This window comes from Hippocampus zosterae, chromosome 1 (genome assembly GCF_025434085.1).
Source record: "Hippocampus zosterae strain Florida chromosome 1, ASM2543408v3, whole genome shotgun sequence".
Classification (NCBI taxonomy): Eukaryota; Metazoa; Chordata; class Actinopteri; order Syngnathiformes; family Syngnathidae; genus Hippocampus; species Hippocampus zosterae.
The window spans coordinates 26,500,735-26,515,763 of record NC_067451.1 but is presented as its reverse complement, the minus strand read 5'-3'; the positions used below and the strand labels follow the sequence as shown (position 1 = coordinate 26,515,763).

The following is a 15,029-nucleotide window of genomic DNA, read 5'->3' as shown; positions in this document are numbered from 1 at the left end:
GGCGGGGAAAAGGAAGTACACTTTACACAGCGCATCTTTTATTTCGGTATTATTATCGTATTGCACGGCCGCAGAAACTGCCGTGTGAACGCAAGTGGGGCTGCACCAAGGTCAAAACGCTTCTCTTTAGTCAGCAGCTTTTTATATGTGAATGCTCCACAAAAATTACACCGGTGTAAGATATATCGCAACAAAATACGTCGGTGCAGCACCGATGCAAATGTGTGTCGTGTGAACGGCCCTATATATGTACAGCACACACAAGTACAGCACTCAAAAGTGTAATTGCATTTGGATACTTGATTAGGTCTATATATTGACTTTTCTTTTCAGATTGAGATATACGAAATGAATGATCTAGTATTATATTAATATCAAACAAATTATCTAGTAGGACTAAATACGTTTTTTTTACTTCTTCCTACTTCCCGTGAAGATGTAAATTGTGCTGAATGATGACTATTTTTTTTTTTACTTCCCTTTAATTCCTGCCAAATTTCTGTTATCTATTTATGTGTTCAATAAACAAACAAACAAATAAACAAACAAAAATTTTGAGAGGCTGTTCGTCCGATTCATTGACCGTACCAGTGCGTTTCAGTGACAGATCAAGGACTGGTGCCAAGTGGATCCGAGGTGGATAGGGAAAAAAAAAAAAACTAAACATTTGTGTCTCTGTGCATGTTAGTCATATATTTTTTGTGTGAATGCACACTGCACCCTTATCATTCTATCAGTCTCACTTTCACAAAAAAGAAAATAAAACAAAGCAGGTCATCGTTAACCTAAGGTGATGTGTGACTGCGTCACCGGAAGTTGTTTGCGCTCAGCAACTCAACTCAAATGTATTTATAGAGCACTTTCAAACAGCCATCGCTGCACACAAAGTGCTGTACATGGAACAACTAACATATACAACAGTAAAGCAAAGCAACAAATCAGTAAGTCAGCAGTTTGCAGTTGCAGCTTGTGATCCGAGTTGTTGCTCTACAATGTCTTTTATCATTGTCATTACTCTCATTCAGAGTTTGTTTGTACAATTCGCATAGGGGACTGACAAAGAATGGGAATCTGGGGGGCTGGGAGAAGCATTTTAAAACAGTACGTGTGAGCTACGATCGTTAACAGGCTGCAAATGTGCATCGTGCGCCTCAGCGTCAGGCGATTGCTCATCATGGCATGCGTGTGGACGTGCGTGTGGACGTGCGTGTATATGCACGCGTGCGCAGTAACGGGAGGTTGGTTGATCGAAAAATAGATCTTCGGTCAAAAAAGTTTGAGCACCCCTGCTACCTAATGCCTAATATGATATTAAATATACCCCCCCCCTCCCAAAAAACGTGTGTGTGTTTGTTTGTTTGTTTGTTTGTTTGTTTATTTATTTATTTATTGGCGGGGGGCAACTCACTGTCGTCAAGGCGTAGATTACAATCTGGAGAATTCCTATTTCCAGGTCAGTGTTGTGTAAAAGACATAAACGGTGACCGTAGTTGTGCCATAGAAGCAGTCTGTGTGCGTCTGGGCCTTCAATGACATCATGTTGTTGGGCCTTCGGTCCCACTCGTCCTGAGTGAATTCATTTTAATTTGCCTCACTGGCTTCAAGACACGATTGTTCAACAATCAACGATACATAATTGTCATAATTTGAAATGATTCGTATAATCACTTACTACGCCCATCACTAATATCCATGTAGTGAACATGAGAAAACTTACAGAAAATTTCTTTCATATGAAGCATACCTAATTGCAGGAACTGGAATAAGTCGATTAAAAATATACATACCAGGTGCAATGAAAAGCGCACATATCCAATTAACCTCTTTTTACAGGGGCGACATTCACCACAAGTATTTTATAATACATAGCTTTTAAGGAAAGCACAAGTGTGCATTTATGCAAGACCATGATGTGACGAATGTGTGTGAATTGAAATCAGCATTATGAATATTTTAATGATGAATGTATGCACTTCATTTTCACCCGTGAAACAAGTTCAAATACACACACTCTGAATTATAGACACATGCGAGTGAACACAAACTGTTTGCAAGGCGAGCATCTGTGCTGCCACAGACTTTGCTAAACTGCAAGCACGCGTTTAGATGCACACTCATTTGCACAGTGAGCACACATGGCCAATTTTAATGAGAGTGTTCATTTTAAGAGATGGCGCCTCCAGGTGAAATAATTGCCAGCATTTGGTCCCGACGGGCGCTTCGATTGCTCTCGAGCCGCTCATCTTTATGGGCCATGCCGGGCCGCGATTGCCCCACCCATCACCCTGACTGCCGTTCTTAACTGCTGCTCGGCTGCGGACGGCCGCCGCATGCCGCTAAGATGCAGCCGTTATATGCATAAGCACACATTGTAGACACCGATTTGTGCATTAATACTAAAAACACACAGACGCGTAGCGAGCCAAAGGTCAGGAGAGAACAATAGGCCCGGGCTGACAATGGGGCTCAGAGGAATTCTCCTCCTCGTTTTAATATTCAGAACGGATGTGGAGAGAGTGTGTGTCAGCGGGGACGCGTGCTCATCAACCTCGCTAACGCCGAGGTTAGACAGCCCCATGATTACAAAGTGCTCACAATTCGGTCCCACTATTAATCCCGAGCTCCTACTCCCCTCACTTCCTGTCTCCTCGCTCCCTACAGAGCGAGCACACTGCCAAGTATCACAGCTGTCACTTTTCTTTGCTCTCCATTTTTTTCCACAGCCTGATGGAGTAAAGCTTTGATGGAAATTGACTTCTGATTCGGTTCATTTCTCCAACACCGTCTATGAATTTGTTTCAAAACGGCGCTAATGCAAATAGAAAGTCATCTTGAGGAGATTATAGGAGGAGGCAGATTGTGCTTTGAGTATTTTACTCACACCGGGCTTGTACCTTCTTTGAATGTGTCAACTTTTCTGCAATAATAAAAAAAAGAACAAAAAAAACAACAGAGGTTCTGAGGTTTTGTGACGGAAACAGATGAGTAAATCCCAACATCTTGGTGGCCGTGAACGACATTGAAGGGAGTTAAGGAGGTTCATTTAGAAAGAAGTCAAGCTTTCCCGTCAGTTTGTGGCATTTAATTGCAATTATAAAGCCTTTTCAGTGAGTGTGTCTATTACTCAATTACCTTTTTTTGCTCATACTGACTGGACTCGGTCCACAGTAGATGATATCACATAATTGCAAATGAACTCGGATGCCTTGTCCTAAATGATGGTGCCTGATTGTTTAATTGGTGTCTTAGTGAAATGACTTCAGCTCAACAATCTGACGTTTGTTTGAAGCTCTCAAGTTGAATGTTTGCAAATTACGAGGCATCTGTCTCGACGCTTTGTCGTGATCATTTTTTTAAATGTAGACTGTTACTGCAGAGTCACATAGAAATAAGATCCAGGAGGAAAGGGTGCATAAAAGATGTTTGAAACGTTTGGGATGTCACGTTTAAAAAAAAACAAACAAACAAACAAACTCGTTAGACTACAAGGCAGAAGTGGCTTACACAAGATTGCCCACAAAAGATAACGTACACATCGATAGCTAATTCAATACAGTCAACCACCACTAGTTGAACATAGTGTTGACATGCCCCAAAGATGGTAAATGGTAGACGCAGCCGCCAGTCGCTTTCAATTGCTTTATTGATCAAATGGTCATAAAATAAAAACGTAATAAGCACATTCATAAATGAGCTGCATGGCCACAACTGGTACCCAGGGAATCATTGTGCAGACTGGCTAACGGTTAACCAGTTAACAGCCAGCTGCAACATTCACTCACCAGGGCAAACTATGCCTTGTCAGGCCACATACATTCACTGTCATGGATACTAAAGGAGGATAGTGACCGCGTGTGGACCTCCACCTCACATGCATATGTTGTATTAATCTTTTGTTTTCAAAATAGTTCTTGATCTGATTACTCAAATAATTGATGGCATAATTGCTAATAGATTCTTAAAAATATGTATCGGCCCCAGCCCTACTGTCAATGTTGTTCTTAGGTTAGAATTTTAGCTTAACATGTATTCAGTATTGTGCTAGGCAAGGAAAGTGGGAAAACAATGGATGGGAGATGCAAGTAGGTTACATGGACTGTCACACACAAGCAGAGTGATGTGTGTCCCCCTCAGCAATGAGATGCTCTCTTTTATACAGGACAAAACAAAAGTCAAGTCAAGTCAAGTCAACAGTATTTATAGAGCACTTTCAAACAGCCATCGCTGCATACAAAGTGCTGTACATGGAGCGATTTAACATACACAGTAAACAGTAAGACGAATCGGTAATAAAGGCGGTAGAAAGCACCAAGCAGTAAAATCAAGAACAAATCTAAGTCATGCTGAGTCGAATGCCAAAGAATACAAGTGAGTTTTGAGGAGGGCTTTAAAGATGGGCAGCGAGGAGGCTTGCCGAATGTTCAGTGGGAGGTCATTCCAGAGAGAAGGACCAGCAACAGAAAAGGCTCGATCCCCTCTGAGCCTCAGTTTAGTTCTTGGTACTTCTAACAAAGACCGGTCCACAGACCTGAGGCGCCGGGCAGGTGTGTAGGGGCGGATGAGCTCAGAGAGGTAAGGTGGCGCAAGATTATTCAGAGATTTGAAAACAAAGAGGACGATCTTGAAAATAACTCTAAAATGAATGGGGAGCTACTGAAGGGATGCCAGAGTAGGAGTTATGTGCTCCCTCTTGCGAGTACCAGTCAAGAGGCGAGCAGCGGAATTCTGGACCAGCTGAAGGCGCTTAACGGAGGACTGGCTGACTCCAAAGTAAAGGGCATTGCAGTAATCGAGCCGGGATGTGACAAAGGCATGAATTACTGTCTCAAAGTGTTCATGTGAGAGGAGAGGTTTTATTTTGGCCAGCTGTCTAAGGTGAAAGAAGCTTGATTTAACAACGGCACCAATTTGCCGATCGAGTTTGAAATCACTGTCCAGTATAAGGCCCAAGTTTGAGACCGTTGATTTCAGATAAGGAGACAGGGGGCCCAAGTCTACAGGATGGAATGTACAAGGGCCACTGGGACCAAACAATATCACCTCTGTCTTCTTTTCGTTGAATTTCAAGAAATTTTGTCCCAGCCAGGTTTTGATTTCTTCCAGACAGGATAGATGTGGCCTTAATGAGAAGGCGTCTTTCTTGCTCAGTGGGACATAGATCTGGCAGTCATCTGCATAGCATTGGAAGGGAATACCATGTTTCCTTAAGATGGAACCCAATGGGAGCAGATACAGCGAGAACAGCAGAGGCCCCAGAATTGAGCCCTGTGGAACACCACATGACAGGGGAGCAGTGCGTGACTCAGAGCAGCCAAGGCTGACACAAAAGGTCCTGTCAGCTAGATAGGATCTAAACCACTCAAGAGCACTGCCGCCAATGCCCACCAAGTGCTGCAAACGAGTCAGTAGAATACTGTGATCCACTGTATCAAATGCTGCAGTTAAGTCCAATAAAAGCAGACACACGTGGTCTCCAGAGTCATTTGCCAGGAGGATGTCATTAGAAACGCGTAACAGGGCTGACTCCGTGCTATGCATCGTCTTGAAACCTGACTGGAAGACCTCCAAGATGTTATGTTCATCCAAGAAAAGTTTCAACTGCATGTGCACCACTTTTTCCAGAATTTTGGAAATGAAGACAGTTTGGGAATGGGCCTGTAACTTGACAGCACATCTGGATCAAGACCAAAACAAGTTAAACAAAGGACTGGTGGGCGGGGGTAACTCGTGATGAGTGATCAGTTTGAGAGGATATTGCCAGCAACACTTGTGAAAAATAGCACAAAGGCCATTTTAAAAATTTCCTCCGATTGCTTAGTAAAATCCAAGTGAATCAATGCCACAATGCTGACTTCACCTTTTCCCCTCTACCGCATGAGGAAAGAGATTTACAGACGAGCGTTGTCTGATAACATACAAGATAGCTTCTCCAAAAGCCTGGAGTTACCACTGGCAGCGTGATGTGACACCAAAGTGTCAGAGATCTTTCCAGGCTTCTTGCAACTTTTAGTTACAAATTGTTTTCACTTCTACCAAGATTCTTATCTTTTACCTCTCAAATCCCTTGTCTGATTCACGCTGCCTAAAGCGATGCATATTATCCGGGCCAAAAATCGTTGCTGTTCACGCATGGCAAATGAAGGTCATGAGAACCCCACAGTGATAATTTACACAGTGGATTATTGAAGGTCATTCGAAAATAGTGGTCAACCTTCAATCGGTATGGATTTTGAGACAATTTTCCTTGCAAATGAAGCAAAAAAAAAAATAATCTACTGTCAAGATTAGAAATAATTTAACTGTGCAGGTCATTTTACAGAGTATAGTATCATATCGTAATCTGGGCTCTCATGGAGAGTGAACATGTTTTTCTCACTTCCTCCCACATTCTGAAAACATGTTTCTTAGGTCACTTCCAGACTCCAAACTGTCCACAGGTGTGATTTTTTAAAATAAAAAGTATCAGGAAGGCGACACTGTACAAGCACCTCACACATTTCAGTACATCCACAACATAAGTGTAGTGTAAGTGAAAAACCCGTGTGTGTGTGTGTGTGTGTGTGTGTGTGTGTGTGTGTGTGTGTGAATATGATGCTCGAGCCTCATGTCTTAACTCACTTCTTAGGATGTGAAGTCGATGCGAGGCATGGGCCTGTTTCAGAGTCTGAAGGTATGACGACTGCGACCAAAACCTTTGCCATTTCATGACATTGCTGTTTTGCAATTACAGCTTTAAATTGTATTATTATGAAATATTTGCATTAACACAATAAAAATTACTTTCTCCCAAAATGAGTAGCTAATTATCTGCTCTTTTCCACATTGTAAAAGTAGCATCAGAACAGAAAGAGCTGATGTTAGCCATCCGACTGAGCTTTCTATCTGCCTCGGTTTCAAGTCTCGTGTATTTATTTTACCAACTGTAGTCACATCAACTGCCGTGGCTGGATGAAACCGTTCCTTTCAAGACAACGTTACAAACCATTTTGATAATTGATTAATCTGTCACTTTTGGGGAACCTGATGTCATCCCTTGCCTGAAAAACAGGTACCGGTAAATATTTCAAGTTGACTGCACAAACAAATGATGATGATTAGTTCCAGATTTGGCTCCTGATTTCAGAAAATAAGCAAACATGGTGGGGTGTTTTTTTTTTTTTTTTTTTTGCTTAATCACAATGATACTGTAATCGGTCTGCTTTCCCTGAGAATGACAGAAATCAGATATTTACTGTTGAACGGCTGAAATTCAAAGATTTGGACAAATTAAAGTTAAACGGGGACTACGAATGATTAATCAAGCAAAATAGTTGATATGAGTGAAGGGCAGCGCTCTTGTAGATTCTGATGAGACATATTTTAGTGTGAGTGGCAGTGCTACTGTGCTTGCCTCTCTTCTAAGCAAGTTTCACATACCCTTTCTATTTGATACCGTGGTACCCCCCTAAACAATAAATCCCCAAAAAGCTGACTTTTTTGACAAAGGGAAAAGTCGTCACATTTACTGTCCGCACTAGCAATGTCAAATTCCGAACCGTGCAACCTTTGCTATTTTCGCTTTTTGAGATTCACCTTGCATCTAAAGTACGTCAGGAGATCGAGTTGTTTCAAGTAGTGATTTGGAAGAATGACGGCTGGAGAACCTGGATGGATTTGTCGGTGTTTAATGAAGAAGAGGTGAAAAGCGCAAAGCCCCATCTGTGATTATTGACATCATTTCACTACTCCCAAAGCCTGTCATCAAGCGGATATGCTTTGCAGACAGCACTTGTCGAGCGGTTTACATGGCAGACGTTCACTGTTCTCTGTGCATACAGAACAAATCTATTTACAAAGCGGCAAATGAGTTCTCCCCCCTGGTTTATTTCATACAAAGGATCATTTACCACGTCACACACAACTCTAACTACTCCTGTAAACAGTGCAGTAATTTTACAGCATTCCTTTCCATTTGAGGCAGCAACCAGAGTTGGGTTCAAGGATGAAAACATTTCCAGACATACGCGGGCTGACCAAGTTCCTCTGCGCACGTGTGTCCTTTGAAAATGAAAATGAGAACAGCTTTATTTGTCTCGATTTGTGTCTCAGCAAACGGCACGATAATGTCCCGGTTGGTTAGGTAGTCTACTTATTTCGGGATGGAGTGAACAGGCGAGCGAGCGCAGCGGAGCAGTTAATGGCCTTGATGAGTTTGTCTCTGTACACTCTGTATTCCTGATGAGGACTTTGTCTTGGTAAAGCCAGTGTTCATCTGGGAGCTTGACTCCGCACTCAAGGTGCAAACACTTAGTGTTTAAATTTAATAAATAAATAAATAAGGTGCGCAGAGCTATAAAACATGGTTTCCTTAATGGGGTGCTTGCACACACTGGGAATTATGTGCTGCGTAGATGAAGGCTTGACCTTCAGGAAGTATTTTCACAATGGACTTTATTTCCACTATAATCAGATCAGAAGGGGATAATTATTGGTCCCGTGATTTTTAGGTATGCTTCATTGTTTTAAGAATGAAACTTGCTGGCATTGGGACACTGAAACGAAAGCTTCTGTTTTCCCTTTGGTCCTCATTTAACATGGCATCTACAGTAATGTCTTGAGTGATGGTATTTTCCATAACTGACAAGAAAAGTAAATTAAGTCCCATTAGCGTTAAATCGTGTTGGTTTTAAACCAGTTGAATACTGCATTACTGCTTTGGCATTGTGAAAGGATGATGTTTGTCATTTGGAACCTAATTTATGCAGGATGCACTGCACTATTAGCAGCAAGTGACTGGGAGTGCAAGCAGGCATCCCGTCATTTAATGAGTGTCATGAGCCAAAAATATTGAGAGCTCCTGTGTCCAACAGTTTTAGTTTGATCTTCCCCTAAACTGCAGTTAATGAACTGGCCCAGAACCAATGCAAAAGGCTGACATTTATGCATCCTCATCACGTAACCCCGTCTCACTAATTAAATTTGATTCACCCAGACGTTCTCTTGGTTCGTCTCTTTTCAGGCTGAACTGCAAACAAGACTTCAGATAATATTTTCACTCTTGTTTGTCATGGTTTTTATGCATATATATATATATATATATATATATATTGCGCGTCGTCCCGCACGCGGTCTGTCCTTCCGTCTGTCCCTTTTCAAAACGTACCTACTTCACCGCGCCGCTGCGCGCCGCCACTGCGCCACTCAGGCAGTGGCTCACTACGATCGCGCGGGCATCTTAGCGAAAAAATGTTGTCTACCCACAAGCATTGCAATGAAATTGTTAGTTATTTAGTTGAGCTAAACATCTCTTTATTTTCGCGATAAGCAATGAAGATGAACAAAAAGTTGAACCAAGCAACAACACCTTTGTGGGCCGAAGGCACACCTTACCAGCCTTCCGCAGCTAGTGTATGTATATAATATATATATATATATATATATATAATCAGGTTCTTCGGATATATATATATATATATATATATATATACAGTATGTAGATATATAAATTATCAGTTTAACACATTTTTATTGGCATTAATTTAAATGAATTTCAATGGGAATAAATTTTTTCTCGCGAGATTAATGCGGCTCACGTCACAGCGGATGTTACGTTGCTCTATAAATAAACCGGAAACAAAACAACAAGCACGCTGCACAGGTCCACGCATGTTTGTTTTGCCAGCCACGGCAGCGCGAGACACTGAAAACGGATACTTAAAGAGTTTATGAATGGAAAGTTTACTTTTAAACAGTTGCCAGATAGTTCCACTGACCAAAGAGGAAAGTTACCTGTATATTTTGCAGTCATAAACTGAGCTATCATCATATCACGTCGAGTCGGAAATACCACTTAATGGCCGAGCACACACAGCTGATGTGAGTACTCCGCCACCTTGTCCAAGACAGCTATGGATCATTTCAAAGTCAAGAAAATGGATAACACGACGAAGAACACATTTGCTGAAGCCATAGCTAAATGTATGGCTACTGCATGCAAGCCTGTCAACATTGTCCACAGCTCGACTCAAGCTGAAATCATTTGCATTGCATCTCACGACTGTGAGTGTGATCGTGGATGGTTGGTGAGGTCGAGTTAAAGACAATGAGATGGTGGAAAGAAAAGCCACCGGGTCCAGGAAGTATTGGTTATTGTTAGATTTAGACGAGCATGGACGTTGCATTGCTAAAATGGCTACAAAACGGACCTTTGGATGTCAAGCAGCTAAGACAAGAAGAGCTCTGATGCTGGAAGAGAGGGTAAAAGTGATCAAAATGAAATACAGAGCAAGCAAAATTGAAGACATTATCTAAGAAATTGATGTAAGTGAAAGTGAATGCTGATCGTAAATTTCACAATTTCTTTCCCTTTTTTTCTTTCTACACAGACAATATGAAGTGTCAAATAAGTGTGTGCTCATACTTATGCACTTTTGAATGTGTGTGCGTGTACACATACGTTTTGTGTGTGTGTGTGTGTGTGTGTGTGTTTTCATCTGGGATCGAATTTGCTACAGTGAAAACCCCCCTGTTGTGAAAAATTTCTTGCTGAAAACATGATTTCATTGTAGAGGAGTTTCACTGTTGATAGATACATACATAGATAGATATACACACACAGAATAGAAAGATTGAGATTAAGAGCTGCGATTCATAACACTGGATCACTAATTCCCTGACTGATTCAGATCATTGAGTAGATTAATTAAGGGTACGTTTAGAACTAGATCTACAACAGACTGTACAATCATTTCAAACAATAAGTGTAAATAGTGTACTCTTCTTTGTACTTCCAGGCAACATAACAAGCTGCTGGAGCAAGCATCATTGAAGTCACCTTCAGCATACCAGGAAGAACAGTTCTACGGACCTGTGGGAGACTTTTTTTTACCCTGGACTGGCCCTCAATGCCCTGAATATAGTGGACTAGTTTGAACAGCAAGGCAGAAACTAAAGGAAAGGTGTTCAAAATATCATTCTGTGAAAGGCATCACTGGGAAAAAAATAACCTGCCGAAGACTGAATCTTCTATTGAAAGTCCTTTTTTGGGACATTTATACATTTATAGTAAAACCAGAGGACACCTTGAAAAGGGTCTTTTTTTTTGTTTTCGTTTTTGCATGACCTGCTGCTCACGTGAGCATACGGGAATGTCTTTGACTTCAGAAAAGGACCTTAGAGTCTAACACCTGATTTGGGACTGTCTGGCCATACTGTTGCCTGTGGATGCTTGGTGAGGATGACTTGAGTTGGCAGGCCTAGCATCCCCCTTATTCACAGATAGAGCGAGAGAGCCCGGCAGTATGAAAACACAGCTCACGAATGTGGTGGCCCGAAGCCATGCTGGTGTTGCGACTGAAGCCCTGTAGTAAAGACTATCATTATCCCTATCATCATTTGTCCACGCTGAGGAAGATCCCACGGCCTCAAGAAACTAGACTACATATCTGAACGGCTGGAGGAAGACAAAGCGCCGATACCCCCTGCGACGACATCCTCAGTCGCTCACACAAAACCAACTAAAATTCCTTTCAACCAGTTCCTCACAAAGAAATACACAACTGCGGCAGAAGTTAAAGACAAGTACTGAACAGGTTAGCAAGCCCTATGAAATCATACCTAAGGCCGTAATGCCACTTAAAGACACTTTTAGTCATCCTCTCTCACACACACACACACACACACACACACACTATCTAGGGGCTTTCTCTTATAAGTGATTCCATACATCCACTCTGTAAGTGGGATGCCGCAGTCAATAACATTTACACGTACGAGTCTAAAAAAAACTCCTGTGAAAGTTTTTGGATTGTGGCCAGAAAGTGGAAGAATAGAAAGGAAATTACGGTGTGACAAATCCAAAAAAAGTAAGCCAGATGAAAAGGCGAAGAAAATAGACACAATCTTATCCATTCATTTTCTAAGGCTCTCTATACTGGTTGCCAGTCAATTTCAGGGCAATTATTAAAGAATTCAATTGAATTGCCTTTATTGTCATTACACGTTTGCGCAACGAAAATTTCACTTGACAGGCACGCTCTGCACAAGAAACATGAAATACAATAACGAACATGGAATACAGTGCAAAGGGCCTGTCGGTACTCGCTGTGTGATGCGCCCCGAGATCTAAAGGGATATTGATACACAGTAAAGTCCATGTCATCTTCCCCAAAAAAGCCTCATGAAACACTTGTCAATCAGGTTCTTCGGATAAATTTGTAAAATGAAAGTGAACAAGAGATTTGGGCCAAATAAATGAGCTGGAGTTGATTGATCAAAACTGAGTATGTGCGATTCAACAGTTGAAGGGGGAAATGTGAGAAGATAAGCAGGAGGTAAGCTGGGCTGCCACGGGCTACTGAAAACAGATATGGGAGGAGCGTAAATACTGCAACACAACTCTGAGGCTCTTTATGAAGATGTGTCACCAAAATGTTTAAAAAGTAAAGCTCAAAGGAGAACTGTTATCGTGTTGAATTAAAGCATATGCCTATTAATATTCGTAGACCGTTCCCAATATGTTTTTCTCCTTTCAGAGTCCATTTTGTGCCCATATGTTCCTTTTAAATTCTGGCAACGCTTGTAATGCTGAAATGGAAATTCCATTCAGAGAAAAACCAAAGAAAGAAAACAAAGTCTGGGTCCAGACCAAATTATATGGCATACTGTCTGTTTCTTAACCACTGCGTACAAGCCTGTGGCGGACTATCAGTGGGTATTTAATGAGCTAATCCTCCTCTGACACAAAATTATCATGTTACAAAATAATGTACAAAAAATGTTATATGACTATGGTCATGTCCATACTGCAGCGTGTGACGCCCAATTCGAATATTTTTGAGAAATCGTCTCGTTTTATGGACTCATTCATTCATTAGAAAAACAAATGGTATTTAGAATGTGAACGGAAGGCATCGGTGATGTGATGCGCATGCACACAAAGCACGTCAAGTGACTCATGGCACAGTGTTTATGGAAGTAAATATGGTCCCACGTGTAGAGGGTACGTCCCAGCAAGTCGGGACGTAGAAATATTTGGGGGAAATGAGACGATGCTTTTTGATCTCTTCATTTCATGGAGACAGCTACTAAAGTTGACGTTATGTAATTTCCCTTTGTAACACATGAACCTTCTGCATGGCTGAATTACTACTATCACCGCAAAGGTCAACTTTACGCTTTATGTTTCAAGTGGGATTAAAGTAAAATATAAAGTTAACACTGTCACTAAAAACAACTTTGCAGATTCACAGGCAATAGTCAGTAGTATCCCAGACGAGTAGTCTTCCCCTCCTACGTGGTGCACTACAAATCAGATGAACCAGACTTCTCAGTCCACGCCTGTGGCCACCCCAATGCATCTATCTGACCAGTGTGGTGTTTTGTCACCCTCGGCACCCTTCTGAAAATTCCTGGCTACGCCCCTACACATCAACTACTCACAATCACTCATTCTAATTATGAGTTGCTTTCTCGCACTTCTTTCCAGCCATCCCCCCTCTCCTCATGTGACTGACAGAGCTGCTCTCCATCTGCCTCCTTTCCGCATTTCCATCCGTCCCTTCTCATCCACCACAAAACCCCAAACCCACCCCTCTGTCTGTTCTATTGTTGCCTTGTCTCGTTCACTTTGCATGGATTTTGACTGCAGCTAAGGGGCTAGTTTGCATCTAGCAAGTTAGAATTTGCCCATGCATGCAGGCGCATTTGCACAGAAAGGAAAGGGGGGTGGGGGGGGATACTTGCCCGAAGTGGATTTGTTTATCAAATGTGCTGTCAAATCATATAAAAAAACATATACAGCCTGAGGAAAAGAAAATGAAAGGACTCAAAGGAGGCGAGGCCACTCTGTAATCAACACAACTTTTACCACTGTATGTTATTCATGTTCTATAAATAGTTCACTCACAGCGAGTGGAATTGAGAGCAGATAATTATTTGGGTTTTTTTTTCCTGTTATGTATAGTCGTGCTCACTTGCACACATCATAAAACAATAATATAGGACTGCAGTCATGTTGCATTACATTTCAGGATAGTTCAGGCCAGAATAATTCACCGACATTTCACAAACAATAGAGAAACTAAGACAAGATGTGCATTATTATGCATGCCGGCTTTCACTGAGACAATAGTATGTGAAAGCTTTATGATCGCTTCCTTAGTTTGTGTGAGCATTTCTCCAATCATGATGCAATTCAGCATTTCAATTGCTCCTTTTCCTTGTGGGGTTTGATGTAGTGCTGTGACACCCAGGTCATTACGTCTGTTGTCTTCACAGCTACCAACAGAACTGCGTGCAATACATTGGATTTCCTCCTCCCAATCATTTCACCATTTTAGTTTCATGTCACTCTCTCCATTTCGGTTAATCTCTGTCACTGTCCAATTTTCTCCATCCCTGTCATCCATTTGGTTTCCCTGATTCTCGTAATCTTCTTCAGCCAATCACTCCACCTCACATCTCTCACTGTGTTAAATTGCCCATTGGTCTTGTGCTCGGTTGCACTGACCCAAATAATAATGGACAGTCTCTGCGAAGTATGTTTCACGATTCAATCCCCAGAACGAATACTTGAAGTAAGAGGAAAAACTTTATATCTAGTAATAGTTGACTGCATATATGTCAAGCGATTCAAGAAAGGTGGATCACCAGCACGAGCGTCTCCTCTTCATTGTGTTTTGGCCGTTAAAGTGTATGAAAATCTCTCTTTAGGTCACTAAAAATGTCACTGTTAGCTGTTTGCTTTGTTTGGCAGGAGACCCTATTTTGCGGCTTACACTTTGTATGACATCATATTACTTTATGATTACACCCTCTCGAAATTATTAGGCATCGAGTGTACTGTAATACCCTCGGATGTAAGAAAGGAGATCCACAGTCACCGATGTTTAAAAATGCAAAACAAGAAAGTGTTTTTAAAAGTGATTCAGGGTTTCTACCTACATTTACATGTGTTTAAAGTGTGGAGGAAGGAAAAAACATTTTTTAAAGGGGAAGTCAACCCAAAATATTTCTTCAGAATAATCTGTTCTCCGTGTTGTAAAATGCAA

At 41.5% G+C, this 15,029-nt stretch overlaps 3 protein-coding genes across 4 annotated transcripts in view; 1 reads left to right on the top strand and 2 right to left on the bottom strand.

Moving 5' to 3' along the window:
* LOC127607550 (uncharacterized) overlaps positions 1–15,029 on the bottom strand; it is a 229,996-nt gene that overhangs the window by 16,164 nt on the left and 198,803 nt on the right. The gene's annotated exons all lie outside the window — the stretch shown is intronic.
* Positions 1–15,029, bottom strand: part of macrod1 (mono-ADP ribosylhydrolase 1) — a 177,281-nt gene that overhangs the window by 112,766 nt on the left and 49,486 nt on the right. The gene's annotated exons all lie outside the window — the stretch shown is intronic.
* The window catches only part of flrt1b (fibronectin leucine rich transmembrane protein 1b), a 57,893-nt gene that overhangs the window by 38,029 nt on the left and 4,835 nt on the right, over positions 1–15,029 (top strand). For both annotated transcript variants that reach the window (XM_052074240.1, XM_052074231.1), the window contains exon 2: positions 10,773–11,570. The gene's annotated coding sequence lies outside the window, so the exon portion shown is untranslated. The remainder of the gene's footprint in view (positions 1–10,772; positions 11,571–15,029) is intronic.